The sequence below is a fragment of the Nymphalis io genome, chromosome 8 (assembly GCF_905147045.1).
Source record: "Nymphalis io chromosome 8, ilAglIoxx1.1, whole genome shotgun sequence".
Classification (NCBI taxonomy): Eukaryota; Metazoa; Arthropoda; class Insecta; order Lepidoptera; family Nymphalidae; genus Nymphalis; species Nymphalis io.
Window position 1 is genome coordinate 675,196 of NC_065895.1, and position 21,477 is coordinate 696,672.

The 21,477-nt window shown below is 31.7% G+C and overlaps 1 protein-coding gene across 1 annotated transcript in view; it reads left to right on the forward strand.

The window, feature by feature from the left end:
* The first annotated feature begins 11,120 nt into the window (after nucleotides 1-11,120).
* The window catches only part of LOC126770164 (protein tiptop-like), a 252,227-nt gene continuing 241,870 nt past the window's right edge, over nucleotides 11,121-21,477 (forward strand). Inside the window, exon 1 of the mRNA XM_050489378.1 lies at nucleotides 11,121-11,510. The gene's annotated coding sequence lies outside the window, so the exon portion shown is untranslated. The remainder of the gene's footprint in view (nucleotides 11,511-21,477) is intronic.

Genomic DNA, 21,477 nt, shown 5'->3' on the forward strand with positions numbered 1-21,477 from the left:
TAATTGTGTTTTAAAATTGGCTTATTTTTTAATTTATATGTGGTTTATATATACATTTTTTGAAGTGAAAACTTCTTTAGGCGCGTTGCGCTGGTTTATCGTAGGAGATAGACACGTGGCTTCGAGTTATCGACATGCTAATGTTAATATAATGAAATCGTTGAACGTACAAATAATTTAAGTATTGTGGTATGAGTGAGGATAATAATGATTGAAATTTATGTAAATACTAACAGTATATACAAATAATATAAGTGTATTTTAACTATTATTTATTTAAATTAAGCTGTATTAATGTTTTGTACCGAGTTTGCGACGTAATGTGTATGTTGATGAATAAAAGGCTATATAATAAAAGGTGCCGGCGCGACGACAATCATTACTAAAATAAGAGGATGACGTCTAGCCTGGAGCGCGCTTGCTTAAAACATGCCTGTTTGCTCTTCTTATATCTTTATATATTCAATAAATAATTTATTTTATATAAGTGAAGATATGTTATTTAAAAGCACTTCATTGAGTCGTCGTGATTCAATAATACACGAAGCCGATAAAGAGCTGGTCGCAGCAATTACCTTAAATTCTTAAAAAGGTAATTTTGATTATATTTTTGCACGATTAACGACAGTCCTTGAAGGGTGAATTTGAATTCTTTTTCGGCGCATGTTGAAACTAAATCAACGAAGATAAGCGAATGGGCTTAAACTACATGGCTTAATACCATTCGTTCTCCCAATCTTAAAAAGCGATGGCTCTTTTAATGAACTTCGTTATCTATATTTATAACTTTATAAAGAAATGCACTTTATGGGAGTTCGGCTGTCTCATGTGGAGGTTGAGTCCATTCACTTGAAATTATCCAAGCTTACACTTTTTGTTCTTTACATAAATCTTTATATTTACATTTATATATTTATCTTTATATTTAATTATGTTTACCGCCTTCCATTCCTACCTTGCAAAAGGCATTCTATAAGAGAATGCCTTTTGTTTTGAAGTATTTTAATAATGAAACATTAATCGAGCAATAGGTATTTCAAAAATATTTTTATATAAAAAACCTAGCTACCTACACTAGCAGAGTATAAAGTTGATTTGATATTTGTCTATAAATTGTCAAAATAACTTCAAAATATAAGTCTTAAGACTGTTTTCCCGTACCTATAATTGTAAGGTAGGTTGAAGCCTCGTGTCAAATTTCCATTATGCAACAGAATTATTTTTCGTATGTCTCAATAATAAAAGTATTTTTTTTAAATAAGAATTCGAAAAGGAGCCCATATGTCCCAAAAGTGTACGTAATAGGTATTCGAAGATTCGGACAAAGCACCACTGAGTTTTGATGTGCTTAATTTGTGCATACAAATCATCTTGTTCACGATATGAAAATGTAAAGAAACCTGCATGTTTCGGATAAATTGCTTACACATGTACACCACCGACTTGCATTAGAGAAGCGCGATGGGTTAAGCTCCAAATTGCTTCTCAAGAGGAAGAGCCTTAGACTATTGGGAACTTTACGGGCTCTCACTTTACTTTCTTTTAAGATGTCAATATTGGTTTGTAGAATTGTCCGTAAATCGAGAAATATACAATCGATATGAATTATGTATGAACAAAAAGAGAACTACTCAAATTCAAACTAAATTTAATTGTAAAACAATCAGAATATATATTTCTAATACATAATATGAAAAATCGTAAGTTGATTGAAGTCAAATCCAAAGTTTGTTATGAAAGATCTAAAAAAAATTGCTTCGATTTGATTCGTGTTCATTTTTTGCGATTTCGTTATTTTTGATAATATTAATAGCTTTTGTTTTAACTTAATTTGAACATACAATCATAAATATTGTTAAATGAATAAATATATTATTAAATCTGTATTTTATCTTTAGGATATCATGTCGTTATGACAAAATTTAACTTCATAATGAACAACAAAACATAAATAATCGCCTACATACCGATAGAGGTCGTTACTTCGCGACTGTTTGCTAATAATGTTGTGGATTTCTTTATTTAAGTTAAAACAACAAGAAGCGTATATAAGGATTTTTTTTTCTTTTTTTTTTTATAGAATAGGAAGGCGGACGAGCATATGGGCCACCTGATGGTAAGTGGTCACCAACGCTCTTAGACATTGTCATTGTAAGAAATGTCAACCATCGCTTACATATCCAATGCGCCACCAACCTTGGGAACTAAGATTTTATGTCCCTTGTGCCTGTAATTACACTGGCTCACTCAAATATCAAGTATTGCTGTTTTGCGATAGAATATCTGATGAGTGGGTGCTACCTACCCAGACGAGCTTGCACAAAGCCCTACCACCAGTAAAATATATAAGTCAAGTAGAATTTTGTTTTGATATTCTTTAAAGTTACAATATAAATTGTACCAACGAAATCAGTTTACATATTAATTAAGATAACCTAGATGGAAGAAGTATTTAAATTAATTTATAAAAAGTGCATTTAGCGATAATAATGGCGTCGGTACAGTTATAACATATAAATACGAAAAAAATACCATTATTTTCCAATCCTAAAATTTAGTTTACGATGCTGTGTATAAAAACTATGCAGGCACATTAAAATAACATAAAGCAATTCATAGAAAATATAGAACAAAGGCACGGACAGCGCGTGCCTCTTCGTCTTTTCTATAAATTTCGATATACAATGATAATAACAAAATAAATTATAGTTATTATATAACGACGATATATAGAAAAATTAATTACTTGAATTTCTAAAAAAACATTAAGAACTTTGAATCTGAGTTGTTATTTCGTCAGCTATCTATTCCACTTTAATAACTGATTTATTGATTTAAGTAAATTTTATTTAATAATCAAACAAATAGTATTTACTAAACCTAGACTTAATGGTGACGTTCAGGTGCCGTTAAATATATTTAAAAAAAAAAGTAATATTCCCGCCACAAAATACAAGGCTTGGAGTGAATGAACGGCCGACGTTTTTACGTCTCATTCATAAACTACTTAACAACGTAGAACTGATTCACCTCCTACGTGCGTAATATATTATAATAATACGCTCTTACTTATATGTACTTATATATATTTTACTCGTATAAGACATTTTTCGTAATGAAATTTATTCATTTTTGAATTTCGAACTTTCGTACTTAACTCTTAAGAATCGAATAAATTATTCTTGTTTTATTATATTTTTATGAAATTGTCATATTAATTTTTATTACAACGTTATTTTATTAAAAATACTTTTCTAATATTAAATAATATTTCAAATTAATTTAATTCTCCATAAATTAATAATAATCGGCAAAATATATAATGAAAATAAAAATAAAATTAATTTGCATATTTAAAAGAAAATCTAAATGTGGTCTGTCTATTCTTTGCAAGATCGTTAGATAAAGAATTTAATGCGAATTTTTATGCTTAAATAAAATATTTATAAGTCGTAATAATTACTGATTCCTGGTGGTCTAGTCGTAAAATATGCATAATTAATCCAAACATGATGTCGAAATATCCTTTCTATTGAATAAAAACCGTAATATTAAATAAACTCTAATTATTTTGTTAATGATTATCTTATTACAATGCTATCTAAATTTAAATTAATTATTTTGATAATTATTTCAATCTATTATGGAATATAGGTATTTATTTAACATTTTAGATATAAGCATAGTCGTGATGTGTATTTCTTTATTATATTGGAGTGTTTTTAATACTTAAGTTTAATTAATTGTTTATTAAAAAATCTACATAACGATTGATTAAGTTTTTCATGTCTAAATATTTTTCATTATTCGTATTTTAAGCAATTTATAATTTATGTCAGATATTTTTTTAAGGCTAGTCGTATAATTTATTCATAGTTTTGTTAAGATTATTTCAAGTAGTGTCGCACCATCTCCACTACATGTTCCCCGTCAATCTCAAATGAGTAATCATAATATAATAGTCTAGACCGGCCGCATACATGACACGCCGGTCCACGTCACCTACAATTCCTCCTCACGATAAATAAACAACAATAAAGCAACAGTTGGACCACGCACGCAGGAAGCGGCCCCGCATCGGAACAGCGAAGTTGCATGCGGCCCGCTTTTAATTACCACCTCCCTTCCATTTCTACCATACCCCCCCCCCCCCTTCACCTCGCGAGATAATAAATATGCACTTCGCACGCAGCTATGCCATGTAATTGACTGTTTTTGCACAGAGCTTCTCAAACTTCTAGCGAAAGCGATACACTATGCATCATCATCATTAGAATTAAGGTAATTTTTAATAAACTCATACAATTTGATCTCTTTATTATACATAAATAATCATGCAAGCAATAGGCTTAAAATAATATATACAAAGGTGGACTTATACTTAAATAATCAGGGATTCCTACCGGACACCGCAAACACCTTCAACCTAGACCTAGTCAGGTATAGAAAAAATAATATCTAAGGGAAGTCTTACATAAAGTATTATTACTGAGTGAAAGAATTTGGCAAATCTAACTAAATCAATTAGACCTTTACACATGTAACAATCGCCAATGATTTTGGTTAATAATTACATGATATAGTTTACGATTTTGTCAGTAGTAAATAAACCCATAATGCATAAGCTGGCTGATTGTTTTATATGAAAACATCATTTGGATAAGATTGAATTCATATTTGACTTGGTAGGCACCTTATGGGACAAGAGTCTGGACGCTGTGTTGCTATTGTACAGGTAGGCAGATGGCAAATGGACCACCTGGTACATAGCATTTTAAGAAATATTAACCATACCTTACATCGCCAATGCGCCACCAACCTTGAGAACTAAGATGTTATGTCCCTTGTGCATGTAGTTACACACTCTTCAAACCGAACACAACAATACTCAGCATTGGTGCTTGGCGAATATGATGATACTACCCAGACGGGCTTGCACATAGTCCTATCACCGAGTAAACCGTATTGATTGTTGTTCCATGAGTTTTTGAGGGTAAAGAAATAGAGAGTATATATATACTAAATATTATTTAGATTTGTCCACTATAGTATGTCCTGGCCGTCTATATATTTGACATGACACCTGCTCTATATTCTGGATAAAGAATTTCTATACCAATACTAAAATTATTGCTTAAAATAATTTAATTATCAATCACAGTTTGAGAAGCTCGTCTTAATATAAAGTAAGGCCATCGGTTCGCGGTAAGATGGACGGCCGAAACCGAGTGAGTCTTGTTCGGCTCACCGTGTAATTACTGGCCAGGTCTAAGTACTAGATGAATACTAACCGAGTACTGGACGAGGACAAGCCAAGTATTAGCATTCGCCTGCGAGACCTGTAATAAGGAATTAATAGCTCTGAGCATGGAGTTTGTTTTTGTGGTTTAAATCTTTGTTTTGTGTGAATTTTGATTTGATAGTCAAATACGAGTGTCTTTATGTATCTTAACTTAGGAGAAAATATTACTAAGCATAAAGTTTGTAAAAGCCATTGAATGAATACTGGATTAATTTCTCCTCTCGCTTTGAGGAGAAGGTATGGAGCTTATTCCACCACGCTGCCCCAATGCGGGATATTAGATACACATGTAGCGGAACTCAGTGAAATAAGACACATGCAGGCTTCCTCACGATATTTTCTTTCACCGCCGAGTACGAGATGAATTTATAAACATGAATTAAGTAGATGAAACTTCAATGGTGCTTTCCAGTGTTTAAGCCCGCGATCGTTGGTTAAGATTCACGTGATGTAACCACCACGCCATCTCGTCTCATACCATATAATATTATATCTAACTTAGTGTAGTCAAAAGTAACTCAAAAGCTACTTTTTTCTAAAAAAAACCGTGACTCATGTACTTGCACTCGCTGACACATTTCTTTTTAAATTAAATAATGTCTACATTCATACTAAATTCAGTCATTCATTCAGACAGTCATACATTCATTGGACAAAATTGTCATATAAAAAATTGAAGCTTAGTGGCAATGCAATAAAAAGGTCCAGCGGTAAAATAGAAGAGTCAATGGTATGAAGGTGAATAGCTACAATCGAAAGGTGTTCTGAATATTACCGAGTTAATTGCATCAATAACACAAATTCGCATCAGACAGGATGCGCCCGACGTTCGAATCTAAATTCCAAACGTACAAACAAACAAACAAATGCAATCATCCGTCAGACATCACTCAACTGATACAACACCTTCATCTTACGTACAACTAAAACAACCCCACTTCTATTACTATGTAAATAAAGTCGAAAATACAATGGCAATTAGGAAGTTAAGATTAGTAGGATTGCGTGTGAGTAATTTTGCCTCGTAAAATGGGTAATTTTCGCGGGCGCCATGATGTTCTGTCATCGCGGTTGGGTTTATGGCGGCAAATTATAGTGGATCGCGCACATCTACTCTCAATGATGTGCGGATCGTGTTAGGCCCTTATGTGTCCATTATCACCATACTTATGATATTTAACTTGATTCTCATGTAATTGTGGATATATTACCGAGGACATAGTATATGTAGAAATTGACTTGGCGATCCATTTAATTATTTGTGTTCATTTCGTTTTTGACGAGAAAATCTTCGTTTGGAAACCTGTTGTTGGTGTTATGGACCTAAATTAGATACTATGATATTGGTCTAATGGCTAACTTATGCAACCAACTTTGGGAACTAAGATATTATATCCCTTGTGCATTTAGTTACACTGACTCACTTACCCTTCTAACCGGAATACAACAATGTTAAGTATTGCTCTTTGGCGGTAGAATATGCGTTGAGTGGATGGTACTTAACCAGACGGGTTTCACAAAGTAGCTTTGAATTGTTACACTGCCATTCTTCGGATATTACAGGTGTTGATCCTCCGCTTAGTATTTTTGATTCTTTTAAGGAAAATAATTTAAAAACAGAAGAATGGGTTTAGTGAAAATTGTTTTTTTTTTTGCTAACTAATATTTCAGAATCAGTAAATACCAATTTAGCTTCAGTTTACAAATATTGAAAACTATTTTCCTGTAACTGTCTGTAGTCAAGCTGCCATTTAAAATACCCAACCTGTATAATATTAAATATATATATACATATATAATAGACGAGAAATTGATACATGTCCAGTAAATAAGGCCGAAGACCTCGGCAGCCGCAAATATCATAAACATCATACATTACGATAGGATGATATGACGACAAAAATTGCATATGTTTACGACACTCGTAAAGACAAGACTCGACACACTGGTTCGCCTACGGACCTCGTAACGTCGACGGTTTATTGTCAAGTGTCAACCGCTTGATACTCAGGCAGGTAGCCTCGTTACCGCCGATGAAGGATTCAAAACATTAAGATACGATACGACTTTGATTTAAATTTATTTAATTCTCAAATCATTTTATTTACCTTTGATTGGTGCGGTTCGTGGAAATGCCTTCAATGTAATTGCATTTTTTTTATATTATGGTTCATATTTTATATCGTATTTGTCGTTTTTTTGTAGTTCCCTCAAAAATGTAATGTTTTTTTAGTAGCGAGTTATTTTAGTGTTGTACATGCTTCGGTATTATTATTAATATATTCCAGGTGTAGGGCTTTTTGTAGATGTCTAGTAGGTACGTATATTACTGTGGGGTGAGCCAGTGTAATTACAGGCACGAGGACATTATATCTTAAACTCATTGTTAGTGAACTTTTGACTTTAAAAACTTCTTTTACTTAAAAAATAAAGTAAGTATTTTATTGCATATGATTTAATTATTTTTTACTTTTATTTTCTTATTTACTAGTATGACCTTTCAATGTATGATGTAATCTTTCTACAATAACATGCACATAACTGGGGTATGTAATATGGAATTGTAGGACACAGATATTATGCTAGATATTCACTATTATACACTGGTGGTAGAGCTTTGTGCAAGCTCGTCTGGGTAGGTACCACCCACTCATCAGATATTCTACCGCAAAACAGCAGTACTTGTTATTGTTGTGTTCCGGTTGGAAGGGTGAGTGAGCCATTCTAATGGTACAAGGGACATAACATCTTAGCTCCCAAGGTTGGTGGCGCATTGGTGATGTAAGCGATGGTTAACATTTCTTACAATGCCAATGTCTATGGGCGTTGGTGACCACTTAGGATAGGTTCTATAAAAAAATATAATGGGATTAGGCAGAGGTAGTGAAATCAATAAATCATAGGAATCTGTATTTTGTTTATTATGTTTTGACTTAAGAATATCATAAAAAATATATTATATGTTTAAAAAATTTAGGAAATTTATATAAAGAAGATAATTATAAAACTATTGAACTATCATTTTAGGGGATTAATTAAACGTAAAATTACCACAGGAATGGTATGTAGGTATATACCACCAAGAACTGGAACTCGGGTGACATTTACACGAATAATATTCGAAACCACTAATTAAATAATATAATAATTAACATTTTTTACTAGTTTCCGTGTAGGGTGTAAGGTAAGCTCGATTCTGTTCTGTACTCCTGACGTGTATGCATAACTTCACGACATTCGGTTGAGTAGTTAACACGTGACAGCGTAACGAACATTTTTGCATTTATAATATTAGTTAGGATACTTATAAGATATTTCCTTTTTTTAATAGGTAAATAACACAGAAGATTAGTTCCTTGATAATAAAAGCTCAAGGTGCCTAAAGGTCAAAAGAGTGTTCAATGTACAATGGGGAAGAGTGTGGGACGGTGCTAAATAAGAATATTTATAAAACATGTATAAGTATTGAAATTTCTATTACTATAATATGATATTAAATTAATTTCTAACGGAGATTATAATATTATGTCAATAAGGTACCTACATGTAGGTCCCTACACACCAGCCTTACATTGCTTGGCGAATTAGTTAAACAATCAGGCCGAGACTTAGAGATTTCAGGACCCTGGCACTGACATCTGAGGCCCCCCCATTCCAAAGTTGGAGTAAAATTATATTATTTTTGGATGGGTATATCGTTAACTGGCGATATCCCTAAGTCGGTGCCTTGTAGCGCTAGACTTAAATCCGAGGCTGCAAACAATGCTGTCCTTTACTTTCAAATGTCAAATCAATAATGATAGAAAGAGAGAAATCAGTATTTTACTAAACAACCGCTAAGCGACGTCTATAAATGAAGCCGGTATGTGGGACCTACTCACGTACATGTACCTACTTACTAGTTACTCATACTACTTCTGTTAGAAATTGTAATTTCAAAACTTATATTTTATAAATATTCTTACTTAGCATCTTCCCACACTTTTCCCTTATATAAATAAAATTGTTATATAAATAAATATTTAAATTTTAAATAATTATTTTATTAACAGTTTTCTGTCTTGACGTGATTACGAAATGTAGATAATAAATGAATTCAAATTAAACTCAATTTCAATATAATAATAACTTACACTTATTAAAAATAAGTATAAAAAAATTCAATTATTTTTATATGACAATTTCACCACTAATATAGGTAATATTTAAGTCTATAATGACACAAACTGTTAACCAATCATACTTAAAAATTTACAAACAAAATGTAATCCGAGTTTATTGTAATAATCAAAACTAAATATTGACTAAGTTTACGATTTCGGTCGTAAAATCCACCTCGCGACGATTACGTGCAACGAAATATTGTTATATTCATTTATGAGGAGCTGTTTAATTTTAAATCGAACACATTTTTTCATTTAAAACAAAATAAATTTTATTAAATATATTAATAGTTTTGAAATAAAATAAATACATTTTACCTTATTTGAACTTTATTGAAAAAAAAAATATTTAATAATTAAAAATGAAAATTTATTTTTATCATTTTATCAAGTTCGAAATTTGATTTTAACATGAGTACCTAGAAACTGTTTTGTCAGGCATAGAGCTGATATTTATACCCCACGTTTCTTCGCTGCGTGAAAGGCGACTTATTTTCAAGGTTTTTATACTTCAGTATAAACTTCTTCTTACAAAATAATACTCCTAATACCTTTTAGCTGCGCTGGTACCTACTTAAAATATTTTGTTATTACAACTTACTATATTATGAAGGTATGTAAGCAATGTTTATGGAAAGATATTGCACAATATGAGTTTAACAACAATGTTTGACAACAAATAATTACGGAGACAGTTTTAGGTCGGATTTTGTTTATGTTTTTTTAATAGTGCATTATTATAAACGTATAAAACTCGAGGTTAAATTAGTCAAGTTTATGAGTAGTATTGCAAATTATAAAACAAGTAAGCTTTCGTAATAGCTCTTTATATAAGCACATTATTTTTTTAAACTATTATAGATAAGATTCACTTCAAACTTATTTAATATTTTTTAGTAGATAGGCACCTATAAATTTATATTACCTTCTATGACTTCCACATAAATTAATATTAATTACAAGTAATAATCGTATAATATTGTTTAAAGAAATGCATTAAAGTATGACACGCGGATCCGCAAACAAAATGTAGGCACAACAATAATCGCGACGAAAGTGAGTTACGCGGGGAGGGCGAGCGGGGTGGCGCGGTGGGCGGGGGGCGGGGCCTCAGGCGCCGCCCGGAGCGAGCGGGACGGCGACACTGCACGCTGCAGCGCTGCAAGGTCACGGCACGCCGCCCGCCGCCGCGACGCGCCGCGAGCGTGACGACTGACGACTGACGACTGACGTGTGACGTGACGGACAGCTAGATTACTTTTTCAATGCACACGATGTTTTTGTATTGTTCTATTAAATTTATATAATTTGTGTTTCACTTATAATTCTGATCGCAATTACGACTTTAGTAAATAAATGATAGTTATTGTATGACTTTTTGTAATTTTTTTTTTTCATTTTTGTGTTGTTTTTTTACAGGTGTACGTTGTATATTTTTTTCTAGAATTACTGTTTAATCATAACGTAACGACTTTATTAATAAATATGATATTTAAATATAAAACGTCGGAATGCATAGTAAAAGGCGTGCAAATAGTGACGGTGATCCGCTGGACACTCGACATTTGATTGAGTGCGCTACTCGCTAGTTCGTCGGCGCGCCGCTTGGCGCTGGCGAGCCGCTCGGCGGCGACGCGTCACTCCGGCCGCGGCGCGCGACCACTTCGCACCGCGCCCCGCTTGCTCGCACCGTGTAAACACGTCGCGCCGCACGCCGCACGCGTTCGAAGCGTAAGCAACAACCCCGTACGATCGCGAAGTGCCAAAAACTAGTGCCCCGTTCGCTCAGTGCCAGTTTCTGTGAAGTGAACTACGTGACGAAAATAACACCAAACACCTGTTCAAATACGATTGTTTAATTTATATGATGGATTGGAGGTTCGACGCGCTGTGAGGAATTCGTTTCGTATGACGAACGACAAATATAAGTCGGAAAACAAAGGATATCTGATCGCGTTGCTTGCTTAGGTGCAGGTGACAGGTGGACTCGTGACAATCGTTTGCTCGTCGTCTATCAAACTAAATAATATCGGTTCCACGTCCAGGTAAGAAGCTACAGTTTAAATATACTATTCAATAAGCATGAAAAGTTTATACACATTATACTTAGCTACCGTAAATGTTGAGTGTGCCTTTTTATGTGTTATTATGAAGTTAAAATGTAATATTGAAACAGGACAGTGACTTTTGCCGGGTTTAACAAGTTTTCGGTAGTCTGACACGGCCGGAAAACTTTGGAAATTGTCCGTGAAACTCAGTGGCGACGCGGCGGCAGTCCGTGCCGGTACTCTGAACTACGAACGTTTGTGTGAAATAAAAACTTACAACTTTGTTTTAAATGACACACGTGATATTTTAGTACTATGTTTTGTAAAAATATATATTTTTGGCATAATAAAAACCAAAAGTATTAAAATATAAATAATAGTTTCTGTTAAAATAACCACAGCTTTATTTAATAGCAGTACTATTACAATACCTTAAATATAGCACTAACTATTTTAAGCATTTAAAAGATCTCTTAAGTAGGTTAATCAATGGACCCATGTTCTCAGACAGACATACCCAGGTACTCAATAGAAGAACAAAACAACCTTTTTATATCAATGAAAGTTTATAACTTTTAAGGTGTGTGTGTCTATATTTTAAGATGGTTAACATGTGTTGATGAAAAAAAAAATCTTTAACACTAATTAATCAAAATATTCTCTATAACTTTTAACGACAAATACTTTATTTTAATAACATTTAAAAATGGAAGCCTTAGACAAACACTAAATTAAGTTCGTGAATTAATAAATATTTGTTTTATATAAACTTATGTAAATATGTAAATATATAACTAATAATATACTAACCCTTTAATTAAATCAACTGATCGTTTACATGCACGTTGGTGATTTTCACCCCGCGTATTTTTTTTTTGTCAAATCCGCCATCTTTACTTGTAGTTGAATGCACGTTGAGGGCCGGGGGCGGGGCGCTAGAGCGGGACGGCGCGCAAACACCGCACGGATAAAACAATTTCAAAAACGTTCTGAAATGTTCTAATTTAGAAATTAGATATTTAAAATTTCTAAATGTTAACGTTTTTTTTTTTTAAATAATGTAACTTATTTTGAATAGAAATGATTTATTCAATTTAAAGTAGATTTTATAACGATTACCTTTTGTAAATAATTTAATGAAGTTTTGTTTTAATAAAAATATTATTTTTGTGATAAATGGGAACTTTTAATTTCGTTAAAATAATTAATGACATTTATTAAAAATACTAACGTTTAATTAAAATAGTTATAATTGCAATCGACAATAATTATTATTTTGTTATATAATTATGATTATATTTGTAAATATACGAATAGGTATTTCAGCTATTTAAGTCATATTTAAATGAACAGACAAATATGCGTTGAGAATGTATAAATTTCAGACAAATTTATTTACAAATTAATTAATTTAATAAGTTAAGCAAATTGGTTTGTTTCATTAATAATGAGGTCGGTGAAGGCGTTTCAAGAATGTAGCGTGATAATAAATTATGAACACGAAGAATAACCGAGTATTTTGTTATTTAGCCATTGAGTTATTTTGTTTAAATTATTTGCAAATAACTAAACTATATAGCTTACATAAAGAAAATACTAAAAATATACTAATACGTACATACTTTTACACACACACATTACCGTTTACATATTTACAAATGTTTTCCAATCTATGATACTATTGTTAGCGTTATTATTATTTACATAACACCCAATTTAATGGAAACATTAATAAAAATATCGACTAATAGAAACATTAAAGGCGTAATTACTCTTTTATGATTTTAATATTATTAATTTTATAATAATAAACTAAATTATCGCGATAGTGTCATATAATATGATAATTGATAGCATTCCGAAACATTTTACGTATTAATTATTATTATTTATTATTATACATTATGTAAATCGCTTTGGCATAATTAAAGTTATGATTCTTAGATATGAACAAGGATATAATGTACACTTTATTATGTAAAGAAATTAATATTTTTTGATTAATAGTCATCAAAATAAAACAGGTTGGAATCGTCAATGTCAATCTTTACGATTAAGTTTTTTTTTTTTTATAAATTCTAATTATTAAATAGCAAATAAATACCTGCTTCGCATTAGATTTTAATTATAAATATTAATATAATAAAAGACAATCAATCATAAATTAAATAACCTACCTATATTTGAATACGCTTTATTTGCTTAAAATAATTTTAAACAATGCGTTTAATTAGGAGTCAGTACTTATTTAGCTATAAAAAAAAATTTTAAATGTCTAAATAGCTACTATTAATTTTAGGTTAGGTTAGGTACTTCCCCGGTTTTTCTCAGGTCTGAGGTGTTTATTTCCGAAGCGTTGGTAGATTTATTCATTAAGTAAGTGTAACGCATCTATATTGAATAAAAAAATGACTTTGATTCATATTCATACTAAGGTGTCTTTAATTATGAAATAAAACATCTTCTAATTATCTTCATAGACTAAATATAATTTTTATTAGTATATCCAAGTATAAGCTGTGAACTCGTTAGTTCTTTTTACAAAATCATGCCGCTTTTAAAAATACATAATAGTCATTTTCGTCACGTATAATGGTAGAATGAACAAACAAATATTTGAATGATAAATACAAACTTAACAGTCAGTCATAGACAAACAAACGGCAAGCGAAACACGTAACGGGTTATTCAAATATTTGTTGATGTCGGCTTTGGAAGAAATGAATTTTGAAAAAAACATCGTATAAATATTATAGTATAGATAGGCGGACGAACATATGGGCACCTGATTGTAAGCGATCACCAACGCCCATAGACATTGGCATTGTAAGACATGTTAACCATCGCTTACATCGCCAATGCGGCACCAACCTTGGGAACTAAGATATTATGCCAATTGTGTAACTCACTCACCCTTCAAACCGGAACACAACAATACCAAGTACTACCGTTTTGCGGTAGAATATCTGATGAGTGGGTGGTACCTACCCAGACGAGCTTGCACAAAGCCCTGCCACCAGTGTATATATGTATATTATATAACGAAGAAGACGAATAAAATTATACAATATTATTTTTAAATTATTAAAAATATTTCAAATAATCCTAATAATTTCTGTACACAATCTAAATTAATTTATAAGAACTAAAAATATTGGGTATCCTCTTCAAATGTGTGAGGATCTTTCTTAGACGTGGCTGAGGCAAGAAGGCTGGTATGAAAGTTTGTTTGAATTATAAGGTATATTTACGTATAAAAATAAATTACATTTTAGCATATGTCTTTTAACTAAACGTTGTATGTATGTATGGGTAAAACCTTGCAGCTGATTTTTAAACTAGTTCCCCATCCTTAAAGTGTAGGACTTTTGTTTCTGGGGACTGTATGACTTAATAGTTAATATCCATACTGAGTACCGTAATGTAGATAACTGACTCCAAAATGCACGTATTAGCATAAAATTTATTTAATCAAAATAAAATTAATTTATTACTTTATGATTATAAATAATATCATTTTGTGATAAGAAAAAAATATATTTTAATTCTGTTTATAGAGATAACAGGTATACAAAATACATTTTAAACATATTATCTTTAAAAGTGAAATTTAATATATCGTAAAGAAAACGTTAAAAACACCGCTTTTCAACTTTTGGAATCTTCAAATTACTGAAGTTGTAAATACCAAATATTTTAAACATTTTATTCATCAAAAATTTGTGACGTCATTTCTCGGTAAAAATATTATAATTTAATTCAAAGTACCGTGAACTCAAAGATAAACTGTACAAATGTGAAAATATGAAAATATAATATCGTTTGTGTACTTTTAAATCGTCACTTGACAGGATAAAAATGTAGATTCTTTAGAAGAAACAACAAGAACTTGATAATTTCTCTTTCGCAAATGAACTGAATGGCTATCAACCAATAGTTGATAGTTTATACCTATCAAGTGTTCTTTTTAAAAAAAAATCGCGAGCCCAGTCCGTGTAACAAACGAGTTATTATAAGACATGCGATAAACATTTAAAACATATAAATAGTGAACATATTCAAACAATAATAAAGTGTGTATTTCTTTCTCAATAGCCCCGGGGGTATGAATGATGTATATTCATTAATAACTCAATCGAAGCCATCGACTGCATTAAAATGACTATTACAATTGTGATCGCGTACATTCAAAGACAAAGCGGTAAACGTGAATAAATATGTTTAATAGTCGAAATAAATATGGCGGATGATTTATGTCGGTATTGACATTGGCCGCGCGGGCGCAGCGGCCATCTTGTTTGCTAATTGCCGGTTTATGTTGTTAAAATCAGTCACGCATCGTAGTAGAGACGTGTGAATCTTGATATAATATGTAGTTTTTTGGTTTCTTGGAATTAATGGCAATATTTTTTTGTTATAGATTAATTTGGATCAAAGGAAATTTTAGTATGAATGTTAACATATATTTTTTCATTTATTAATTAAAACATATATATTGAATATAAAGTTAAATTGTGTAAATCAATTATAAAAGCCATGGCTAAGATACGTTGCATAGCTATAGTCGTTAAAGGACTTACAATATCTGCTACGCCTTTGTTAAACTTCAAAAGTAGGTAACCTACCTTTGGTCTTGTTTCATTCGGTAAGCGGCTTTTCCTTATTGACTTAATTAGGAAATGTTAAAGTTTCTCTATAAAATAAACGATGACGGTGATCGCATCTAAATTTATCAAGTACCCACTAACATGGTTATAATCATAACTTACTGTTATAAAGTCTTACACGAAAGCACAAACACGAGACCGGCTTATCTTTATTTGAAAGAAATCACAATAAATAATTTTATATATTGCAATTATTAAAAACAATAACCCTTTGATTATACTAATTAAAATATTTAATCAATTTATAATCTCTATGTTAAAATTAACATACTTAACGACAAAATATATTTAACGGAAACGCAATACAAATAATAAATCACGAATCGAATCATTTGAATCGATTTACTTATCGACTTAGGCTTCTCGGAATCGACTTGAAAAAAATGTAGTCGACTCGAATACCGGAGTTAAGTTATAGCCACTCCTTCCACGTGGGCGGACGGACATTTTGAATTTTCCCGCTATTTATGCTTCGAAGTTCTACATTGACCGGTAATTAAAATAAGGGAGCTATTTCTTATCAATCGTTAATTTTTTAATTTGTTATTTCAATACATTTTTTTAAATATTTAAATGAATTTAGATAAATTGTAAACAATAAATGCGAGATGCATTGATTTGTTTGAATGTCATCGAAAATTAGAAATAGGTGATAAAGATTCGATAAAATGTATGTACTTGTCTTATGTTATTCTGAGAAGATTATGTATACGAAAGGCTAATTTTATCGAAACCAAAACGAGAATTTGATAGTATTTATCACACAAAGATTACACACTGAAAACAAACTGTAATTCTGAAATTTTGGTTGAGATGCCGTGTTGAAACAAAAATATGCGCACAAACTACCATACTTGAAGAAATAAAGACCAAAGGCAAGGATAACAAGTTTGTGGAAATGAGAGAGACAATAAATAATTTAAAAAAAATCATTTCAACAAATGATTCATAAAAATTAACAGCAAATTAAGGCAGTAAGGTGAACTCTATTAACGTGGAATAAGTCAAGTCATATTTACAATTCAGCCTCATCTGTTAGGAAAACATCGTGGAGAAACCTACATGAGTCAGAATTCTTATTAAACTAAACAGAAGATTTATCTGCAAGCTATAATTTATTGAATTTTATTAATGGCAAGACTGAAATGGAGCAAAATAATAATGATAAGGTAAATTGATTACCATCGCCAACATTGACAAATAAAAAAAAATTGTAAAATCCACACGAGGTCAACCGTGAGATCTAAAACGTAATTCCCCCTAAAATTACACCGCCTTTAAACCGAAACATTTGAATAGGAAGTATTGCTGTTCCTTGGCTGAATAACTACTACGTGGAACCCAGACGAGCTTGCATAAAGTCCTATTACTAATAAAATGTTAATATGAAGTTATATATTTAAAACCAGATGGCCCTGGGGTGAATGACATGAATCCTAATCGAATGTTTCAGATTTAAACCAGGAAAAGGACCATGAGGATTCATGTCATCTCGTGCAGTTGTGAAGAAAATTATCGTGGCCTGTTTGTGTCGGATGGAAATCTGCTAGATATCATGTATATGTGCATGAACCAACTTGCATTTTTACAGCGATCTGTAAATGTCCTCAACAATAGAAAACATTAAAAGGAAACCTAACATTTCTTTTACAATTTAAATAAATGCCAACACACGTATCATATAGTCTAGTCTTATAATTGTTACGTTATTATCTAAATAAAGTTCAACGGTTGATATTCAATCGGCCATATAGTGAATGATGGGTCTCATTTTCCAAACGCGATTGACATTTTTAAATAATATCCGATTTATCTAAATGTCCATGATCGTGTACTTCTTTTTGTCTAAAGCGTGTGTCCGTTTGTCCGTCAGACGAGAATTAACATAAATACAACATTAGACCTGAGTTAATTGACACATTTCACGATTTATATGTTGACTGCGAGTCATTCGGAATTTTTAGTGGTCGTGTCTTTACTTGGAAACTAGTTTGTTTGTTATAAATTTATTGCTCTGTCAATATTTATTGAATTTTATATATTTCTCGACGTATGGTCACTCGACGCTTCTCATATTTACGTTTTTGGATCAGACAGTTTCATGAAACGTTGATAGCTGTTACATTTGCTTGTAATTGGAAGGAGAAAAATGTTTGTGCAAACTATACAAATGATAGAGATAAACATCTAAAAACTAAGGAAAAAATACGGATAATATTGTCCATAAAATAATGTTTAATAAGTTATCAAACTCATATTTATTTAAAAATCATTAATATATGTAATTCTACGTAAATTTCATGTTTTAAAAACGAATATATGTATATATTTTTTATATGCCCCGGGATGGCAAATGACTCTACTCCACCTGATGGTAAGTGGTAGTAGAGTCCAAACTTATATACTTCGATATTGACATTTTCGACTTTATACATAATAATCTATCTATCTGTGTGATATATTATATACTCATGGCCTATGTAATACTCGCGTGCTTTTGAAACCAACCACGCCTTCTAAGCATTGCCATACAAGGAGTATATTCTCGTTTATATGGTTATTATGGAAGTAAATTGTTAACTTTGTCTGTTAATTTTAAATCTTGTGTAAAAAAATAACATCAAAAGATAAGAGTAGGGGATAAATAAATGGTTAAAACTTGTGGAATTCGTATCATTTCGTTTCCTTAAAAGGTATGTATATTTAATTGTAATATACAACACTAATTTTACTGAAACTTAGCATTATTTCTGAGTATTCATTCCAATTTAATCCTATAACATGACGATTCAAAGTCCTTAAAATAACCTGAATAAAGAATGTTTTAATTTGATTTTGATTGATTTGATAAACATTATATATCTGTATTACCGTTATTTGACATATATTACGACGAGATAACGTCAATCATTCGTAACTGTCACCGCAGATAAGTTGGTTAAATTATTTGTGTAATTGGTAAAACTGAACCGTTATGCAAATATTTAAATTATTTACGTTAAATTTGTAATCTTCATTTACAGAAAAAATATAAATAAATACGCTTCGACTATTTACAATCATATACTATTTCACTAATTATATGAGCAAACAAATGCACCGTCTGGTTGAAAGTGATCACTTTCAAATATATACCGCTTCTAATACAGTCAACAATGAAATCAATTCTTTTTGTCTTGTGTCTGTTATTACACCGGGTAGCTCATCCTTCAAATCGGAACATAGAAATAAGCATATATGTTCACTTGGTTAATTATTATGCTGTGATGTTAAAACAAAGTAAGATAAATTAATTGCTAGTAAAAGTCCTGCTGCTAGGCAAAGCCTCTTACAGAGAAAATTCGAAGTTCAATCCACCACGCTGCTTCAATGGAGTTGATACCATATAAAAACTCAGTAGCGCTTCCTCCGGTTTTAAGGTTTATATTTTCTAGCCATTGGGCCACATTGAAACTGTCAAATCAATAATGATACCATATTATTGTACATGACATATGTACAATAATATAAGAAATAGCGTGTCATGTTCGTATCTGTAAACGCATTTAAATAAATCGTTGCGAGAAGAAGCTGTTATTCAAATGTTAGGTTATTAATTTCACAATCTGTAATAAATACGTTTAAACAAGAAATCAACCTTAGACCGTATATCAAAACAAAATAAAATATTTCAACCGTCTCCGGTTAAGCGAGGCTTTTTATATATCTTTGATCGCGCGGCACCTAATCAAATATTATTTCGGGGCATCGGGTAAACAATAAAAAAATGTTCAATCGTTACAAGTGCAATAAAATACAGGAGGGAAAAAGGAAGGAGACATGAATGTAGAAACATCTCGCGATCGTTGACGAGAGAAACATGGCGGACGTGTGCGCACGCGTCGATCATAATCATAGCGCGAATGTACGCCTTAATAACGCACGATGAGGGAATAACGGCCCGAGTTATTTCCGTTCGACTTTGATCACGATTAATCGTAAATCGTTTAATGTTTGTTGAATCGAATCCGCTCGGATGGATAGTAAGTATTTGTTTTCTATCATTCGTTGGCCAAATGTTTCGTTCGATTTCGCTAGTTAACGTTGTTTTGACAGGCTCACTCGTTCCCGCGGCGCAATAACGCTGTCTTCGGTCCATGTGTGGGCCAAATTAGATCAGTTGACGCGCGCTCCTCGGAGATTTATATGGGAATACTCACGGCCGCAGTGTGTGAGTCGATTGTTTGTTTTACGTGGAAATCGTTCACTTCATTATTGGGTTCATGAAAATTATTTAATTTTACATACTAATGTTGGTCTGGTATTAGATTAAGAGATCATTTCAATACATTGTTTTGTGCAGTTTAAAAACATTTGTTTTAATGTTTACGTAATAGTTCCCGCTATCTTTATTATACGTTAATTGTCAAACGCCCCTATTCGTATTTATATATTGTAAGTTGAAATCCATGCAATCGGAGAAACTACTTAATTTAACATTGTTTTAAAACTGTTTAAAACTTAGTAGGTACGTTTTGAAAGACATTCCCGACAGAGAACCCCAAACAGCGTAGTTTGTAGTAGAAACATATATACGATATACAACAAAAATATATGGTTTTGAAAAAAAGGAAGATGTTCGACTTTTTGGTGATTGTCGATGTCCTTATTAAATCTTTGAAGAATTTTAAACTTTATTTGATTAGACATACCAAGTAGCCATATTTATTATCAAACCATTATTATTCTATAACATAATTTGTCAGTACTTAATTCGAATTATCGACCCTTATTAATTAAGAATGCTGTTTATAATGCTATGTGAAGTATAGTAATATTATAAACTGCACTTGACACCGACTTCAGACATTTTTGTTATATGTACAAAAATACAATATATATACAAATGATAAAAAACACTTAAGTAAAATATATTTTATGATATTTTTTATCGTTAGTAATAAACAAAGTCAAATTGCCACCTGCTGGTTATTTTGACTCATGAACTTTATCATTTAAAAAAATTAACAACATACATACAGGTTAGGATCGTTTAGCTGTTATCTGCTATAGTGGCGCTAGTTAAATGACTCATACACATAAGTGTTACAACAGCATTTCTGTGTTACAGCATGTTGCCAGAAGGAGCCGTCTCTATTACATTACAAAAAACTTAATTTTCATTCTCGTATCGCAGCTGCCAACTCAAAAGTGAACAAGCTCGGGCTCACGGGACTAAATCAATATGATATGACAGTTAGGGTCAATTTATGGCCCCCGGTTAATTACAAACGGGCGGGGGGAGCCGGTAGGAGGGG